The sequence below is a fragment of the Malaclemys terrapin genome, chromosome 23 (assembly GCF_027887155.1).
Source record: "Malaclemys terrapin pileata isolate rMalTer1 chromosome 23, rMalTer1.hap1, whole genome shotgun sequence".
Lineage (NCBI taxonomy): Eukaryota > Metazoa > Chordata > Testudines > Emydidae > Malaclemys > Malaclemys terrapin.
This window is the reverse complement of record NC_071527.1, coordinates 995,975-1,002,946: the sequence shown is the minus strand read 5'-3', so window position 1 is coordinate 1,002,946 and position 6,972 is coordinate 995,975.

The following is a 6,972-nucleotide window of genomic DNA, read 5'->3' as shown; positions in this document are numbered from 1 at the left end:
CTGGACTCCCTGGAACGGGAAATAAACCGTTTCAGTCTGATTCGGAGGGGGCAGCTGCTGTGCTGAGGGGGAAAGGAAGGCTGGGCCTGCAGGGTGCCTGCCCCGTTTCCCTAATCACATTAACTAGCTTTGTTCCTACTCGGAAATCCCAGCGGCCTGGTGGGGATTCAGCGCCCCCAGGGATCGCTCCATGTTCTGTCACACCTCTGCTCAACTTGGAGCGCTCAGGCAGCCCCAGGGAGGTCCCCGGGGCGGCTCGCTGGCTAACGGGAAGCACATGCGTCAGCAGAACTGAGGGCCTCTGGCTAGAAGGCCCAAAGGGAATGGGGTGGGAAGGTTCAGACAGTGAGAAAGGACACCACAGTCTGGGCGTCTTTTGGAAGAAATTCTTAATCCAGTTCTAAACAGCCAGACGCTGGAGCTGACCCCCCTCCTCCACGCAGCCCCCGAGGAGAGAGGAGGTTGGCTCTTATATTAGCTCCACTGGTTTATTCTTTAAAAGGCTGAGTTGGGGGGAGGGGGTGTGATTAACTCATTGCTTGCTGGAGGAATATTAAAAGGAGGCATCGGACCCACAGCCACAGACAGTCCAGCGCTGTACTGCAATGGGACGGAGGCATGCGTGGAGCTCCCCAGGGCCGTGGCCACTCAGACACAGCTGTAGTGAGACTAGAGCTCGGACCAGCCTGCACAGAAAGCACAGGCCCCTGCCACCTGAGCTAAAGGAGAATCTCCCTACAGAGCCCATGACACACAGTCGGTGGAGCATTGCACAGATACGGGGTTTTATGCTTCCTTTGAAGTGGCTGTCCGAGACAAACGGGTGCCAGACGGGACACACTTCTGAGGTGCTCTTTCTGGGTTTAAGTGGGTGAGGTTTGTGAAACAGATGTTTGGAACATGGGAACAGAGACAGCAGGTTCCTGGCACTGCAAAGAGAAAGGCTGCAGCGACAAAAGACTGTGGGACAATACGCCATGCCTCTGAAGATGTCAAAGCACTTCACAGATACCCGTTAGCTAATCTCACAATCCCCATGCTGTAGGTAATCATCTCCACAGTACAAGATGGGGAAACCGAGGCACCAGGGGGGTTGCTTGTTTCAGTGGTCGCCGACATCAGCAGAGATTGGGCGCAGGACTTCTGGGTTCTGTCGACATCTCCTGCTTAAACCGTTCTAGTTCTAACACACACATTGAAAACACACCTAAGACACACTCTCCTCCCAGAACAGGCACTCAACCCACGGCTGCAACCCCAAGATTGTATTGATTCTCAGAGCCATGAACACAACCCAAGAGGCCTGAGGGCGAGGCCACGTCTCTAAATGCTACAGCACACGCCCTCCAGGAAACCAACCCTGCACCGCAACCCTTCATCTGGGCAGCTGGGGCCCGGCAACTCCAGATCTGCCAACGGAGAAGCCCACAAACTAAAGCAAAAATACGACGACCGTTCCTATGAAAGCATTGTGAGCGTGCAATGGCAGGTTGGAAACTGCAGCAGGACAGGGCCTTGGTGCAAGATTTCTGCTACCCTCTGCCTCCAAAACCAGCCTCTCTTTTGGAGACTCTCCCTCTGCTGATAGAAGTATGGGGACTGTGACACATATTGGAGCAGTGGAAAGAGATGCACACACACACTAGTCAGTTCACGGTTACAATCCCCCCCAAAGCCCGATAAATTCCCCTTCTGGCTCTTACAAAGGCAGCACTTGTGCAGCAAAAATCCAAGCATGCCCCAGACGCTCCTGTTCTTGCCGGTGCCTTGCGCTCCCTTCCCCCGCCCGCCGTGAGAACAAGGCTAGCTGCACGTGGAGAGCCGTTATTCGCCTGCTCCATGTGCCATCCGCCCCCAGCCCATATGTGTGCGGAACCAGCGAGCTGGCAAAGGAAGGAAACAACACAGGGAGGAACCTGAGAATTAGCCAAGGGAGGAAGGGGAGCAGCGCGAGCCGCTCTCCCCATGTCCATAGGCCCGTCCCTCCAAATGCTGCACCAAAGGTCAGTTAGAGCCTCATGACACCCCTGTCCCATCACTGACAGGCAGCCACCTCTGGGGAGGACCACAGCAGCTGTGTAGCATCCACACAGCTGCAATACTCAAAACCAGCAACCGAACCCCCAAGGGGCTATTTAGTGAGGCAGGCAGGAGACCCTAGGGATCTTAGGGTACACACGCCTCAGGGCAGAGACAGCCTGAACAGCACCCAAATCCAAGGTTTTTATACATCCAGGCCCACAGTGCTCTGAGCACCTGGCCTTTTACCCCTCCCCCAACAACGGCTGGGAGCTGGTGTGTTGTGGGTGGGGCGCCCTGGTTAGAGGCACCTGGAGTAAATGGGAGGGCAGCAGCATGCTTGAACTGATGGCAAGGCTCCGCACGGCGGGCTGAGTTCCTGGCCTTGCTGCAGCCACTGCCTGGCTGTCTCTGGGCCAGACAGAAAACCGCCGGCCCTGCCCTGAGATAACGTTGTAGCGCAAGCTCCCAACCCAGTAACCGCTGCAGGGCACTGGGCATGGAGCTGAGGTTTAGCCAGGGCCCCCGGCTCTCCTGCTCTCACATCGCGAGGGCTGAGACCAACGGGTCCCGGGAGCCCCTCAATGGTTCTTTGGCCCTTTTGTTTACAATGCAGTAACCCGGCTTTATTGGGGTCTCTAGACGCCCGACAAGCTTTTACTGCGTCATTGCTTCTGTCTCTCAGTTCTAACGTGCTCATCTCCAGGGTCCCAGAGCTCGGAGAGTGGTACCCGCTGCGGGATCAGCAGGTGCGCGCGGACACGGGCGAGTTGTGAAGATGCTGTATTTTACCTGCAGCTCGGGGGATGAGACGTGACTAGGCAGCTCCAACTGGATGTAACGCAACCGGGGCCTGCAGGACTCAATTGCAACATAAATGGTTGCGGGAGGAGACAACGTATTTAGTGATTCCAGCAGGGGGCTGGGAGCCAGGACTCCTGGGTTCCATTCCCAGCTCTGGGAGGGGAGTGGGGGTCAGAGCAGGGGGCTGGGAGCCAGGACTCCTGGGTTCCATTCCCAGCTCTGGGAGGGGAGTGGGGGTCAGAGCAGGGGGCTGGGAGCCAGGACTCCTGGGTTCTGTTCCCAGCTCTGGGAGGGGAGTGGGGTCAGAGCAGGGGGCCAGGAGCTAGGACTCCTGGGTTCAGTTCCCAGCTCTGGGAAGGGAGTGGGGGGTCAGAGCAGGGGGCCGGGAGCCAGGACTCCTGGGTTCCATTCCCACCTCTGGGAGGTGTCCGAGTGGGCCCAGAGCAGCTGGCCAGGGCAGTGCAGGTGAGTCACCCCCAGTTCCTTCCAGCTTGTGTCTGTTTCAGACCCCGAGAGACCAGGCTTCTTAGAGGCCCTGCCAGGGTAGCTCCAGCCCCTGGGCTTTGTCCCATATGTGATCTGGCATCAGGCCACAGCTCAGTGGGGTTAAGCCAGCTACATCCAGACTGCAGAGGGGTGGGGATTTATCCCATCGGCCACACCAGAAATCTGACTTGCTTGGGCAAAGCCAGTTCTAGGATTGGCAGGCATCCTGGGACAGCACTGCCCACCTCCAGCTGGGGCGGGGGGCTCTGAGCGCTGCTCCAGGAGGGGGAGTATTGATTTGCCCACCCCTCTCCAGTCCCTGGGGCTGCCCAATCCTCGCTGCTCACGGCCCAGGCCGTTGGTTCATTTTAACTGAACTCCGTTTGGGGGAGAGTCCAAGAGGGGGGCGATCCTGGGTAACTACACAGCATCTGATCTGAGCCAGGACCCCATAGCAGGAACCCCTCTCCACTCCTGGCCCAGCCTGGTGGCAGGAGGTGTGTTCCCATCCCACCTTGATGCCAGGCGCTGTGTGTAGGGGACAATGCGCCAAGCGCAGCACGTCCCCGCTCCCTTAACCTGGCCATGCCACGAGGCTGGAGCCAGCGCGAGTGCCCCCCAGGTGCTGTTCCTGCCAGAGCTTGTTGGCACTGGGTGTGGGGAGCAGGGACCCGTGTGGGTCTGCTGCCGCTGGCTGCTCACAGGAGCTGCTGTTGCACTCGCACTAAGCACCATCTTGCCAACCCTCCCCTGCTGCTGTGTGAAGAATGCACTGACAGGGGTAGCGTGGCCGGTTGAAGCTACGCTGGGTCGGGCTGTATCACCACTGGGAACGGTGCCTCCGAGGAGCACCCCTGGGCGGGTGATTCAGTAGAGCCGTGGTTCTCAACAAGGCCGTGGGCAGGTTTCAGGGGGTCTGCCGGTGTTAGACTCACAGGGGCCCTGGGAAGATCCCCCGGCACCTCGTGAGGGCTATGGACTGTCCTGGCTGTAGTTCAGTTGCCGTCATTACAGTCTGGGTCCCTATATGCCCTCTGCAGTTTGAACCGGGTGTGAGGTCATCCTGCCTGGAGCTGTTGCGCTGTGCTGCTCCCCAAAGGTGGCTGCATTTCCACCGTATGGTGAAGTGACTCTGGGAACTAGGCTCAATAGGTTCCTTTATGTTAGCTGACACGAGGCTCTGCCTGTCAGGTGCACCAGGATCGGGTGAGATGAACGGGAGCCATCTCTTGCCAGAGCTGCTGGGAGCTGTGCTGATCTGTCTGCAGAGTGAGCGCTAACTTGGTGGCTTTTTCACACCCCTTGCACTGATGGGATGTTTAATTCAGCAAAGCAGCAAATGGGAATCGCAGCAGCCCCCAGAGCACTGGAGGAACCAGGACTCCTGGGTTCTGTTTTCAGATGTAGGAAGGCAGTGTGGTCTAGGGGTTAGAACAAGGTGACTGGCAGAACCCCCAGGTTCTGTTCCCAGCTCTGGGAGGGGAGTGGGGTCAAGCAGTTAGAGCAGGGGGGGCTGGGACTCCTGGGTTCTGTTCCCAGCTCTGCGAGGGGAGTGGGGTCCCATGATTACAGAAGGGGACCTGGCGCTCCTGGGTTGTATCAGCTCTGCCACTGATGGTATGACCCTGGGCAGGACACTCGACTTCTCTGCGGCTCCATGAGTAACAGGGGAGTTAGGAAGTTTAATACCCACCAGCACGTGGATCCCCCGGACGGAAGACGGTGGTGAAAAGAGCACAAGGCATCATCATCCCCAGGGGTTAGTATATTCATAAATGCTGATTTCCTGGCCACCACTTTCAGTTTAATTTAAACAATCGTGTTCTGTGAAATCACAGCCAGATGAGGACCTAAACAATAGGGGGGAGGGGTCAGAAATTCACCCCCTTCTGGAATGTTCCTGATTGTTTCCTTCCTCTGTTACAAACCGGGAGCTCCCTGGCACTAGGACCCAAAGGGGCTGAGCGCCGGGGCTGGGAGAATGTCCCTGTACCGTGCGCTGCCAGCTCCACCGCTAGGTGGCGCCCTCGGCAGCCACGTCCCGGCACTTTGTGCGTTACACGAAGTAAAACGTCTCCGACGCCAACGTTATGGAAATGATGTAGAACCCCCATCCCCCGCTCGCCCTTCCCACGCCCCAGCCCCCGGGCAGCTGCCTCCTTGGGCCAAACATCGGACTCCGCAGGAGTTCAAGTCTCTGGCCTTTTTCCACCCCCGTTGTGTCGCTCCCAGTTATTTCCGGCCCGGGGGCAGCAGGAGCGCTACGTGTGAGCTGGAGCAGCTGTTCCTGCAGCACAGCGAGCGGTGACTAAAGGCCGGGAAGTTCATAACATAAAGTGCTAGTTCTGGGCATCAGCCCTGGGTACCGGGTGGAGGTAACAGGGAACGGGGCGACTGGGAAGGGCCCCAAGGGATTCTGGGTAACAGGCTGGGGCAGTGGGGCTGGGCAGGGCCTGGGGGGGTGGGGTAACAGACCGGGCCCTAAGGCTGGGCAGGGCCCTGCGCGGCACTGGGGCTGGGGGTTCTCGGTGGGGTTTAGTTGATTGGGGCTGGGTAGGTCACTGGGGGGTTCTGGGTAACAGACTGGGGCGGTGGGGCTAGGCAGGGCCCGGGGGGGTGGGTAACAGACCGGGCCCTAAGGCTGGGCAGGGCCCTGCGGGGCACTGGGGCTGGGGGTTCTCGGTGGGGTTTAGTTGATTGGGGCTGGGTAGGTCACTGGGGGGTTCTGGGTAACAGGCTGGGGCGGTGGAGCTGGGCAGGGCCCGGGGGGGTGGGTAATAGACCAGGCCCTAAGGCTGGGCAGGGCCCTGCGCAGCACTGGGGCTGGGGGTTCTCGGTGGGGTTTAGTTGATTGGGGCTGGGTAGGTCACTGGGGGGTTCTGGATAACAGACTGGGGCGGTGGGGCTGGGCAGGGCCTGAGGGCGGGGTAACAGACCGGGCCCTAAGGCTGGGCAGGGCCCTGCGGGGCACTGGGGCTGGGGGTTCTCGGTGGGGTTTAGTTGATTGGGGCTGGGTAGGTCACTGGGGGGTTCTGGGTAACAGACTGGGGCGGTGGGGCTGGGCAGGGCCCGGGGGGGTGGGTAACAGACCAGGCCCTAAGGCTGGGCAGGGCCCTGCGGGGCACTGGGGCTGGGGGTTCTCGGTGGGGTTTAGTTGATTGGGGCTGGGTAGGTCACTGGGGGGTTCTGGATAACAGACTGGGGCGGTGGGGCTAGGCAGGGCCTGAGGGTGGGGTAACAGACCGGGCCCTAAGGCTGGGCAGGGCCCTGCGCGGCACTGGGGCTGGGGGTTCTCGGTGGGGTTTAGTTGATTGGGGCTGGGTAGGTCACTGGGGGGTTCTGGATAACAGACTGGGGCGGTGGGGCTAGGCAGGGCCTGAGGGTGGGGTAACAGACCGGGCCCTAAGGCTGGGCAGGGCCCTGCGGGGCACTGGGGCTGGGGGTTGTCGGTGGGGTTTAGCTGATCGTTCACATGCAGTTTGAAGCTCCCTATGTCTTTTTCTCACTGCTGAGCCCACCGGCCGTTCTCTGATCTGCCCCTTGGTGAAATGCCCTTTCAGAGCAGGGCAGCCCCCCAAACAGCAGACAGGCGAGCGTGTCCTTGAGGCGTCCCTGGGGCCTGACCCCCATGGCCAGCTGCCATCCTAGGAGCACCCCCCTCCC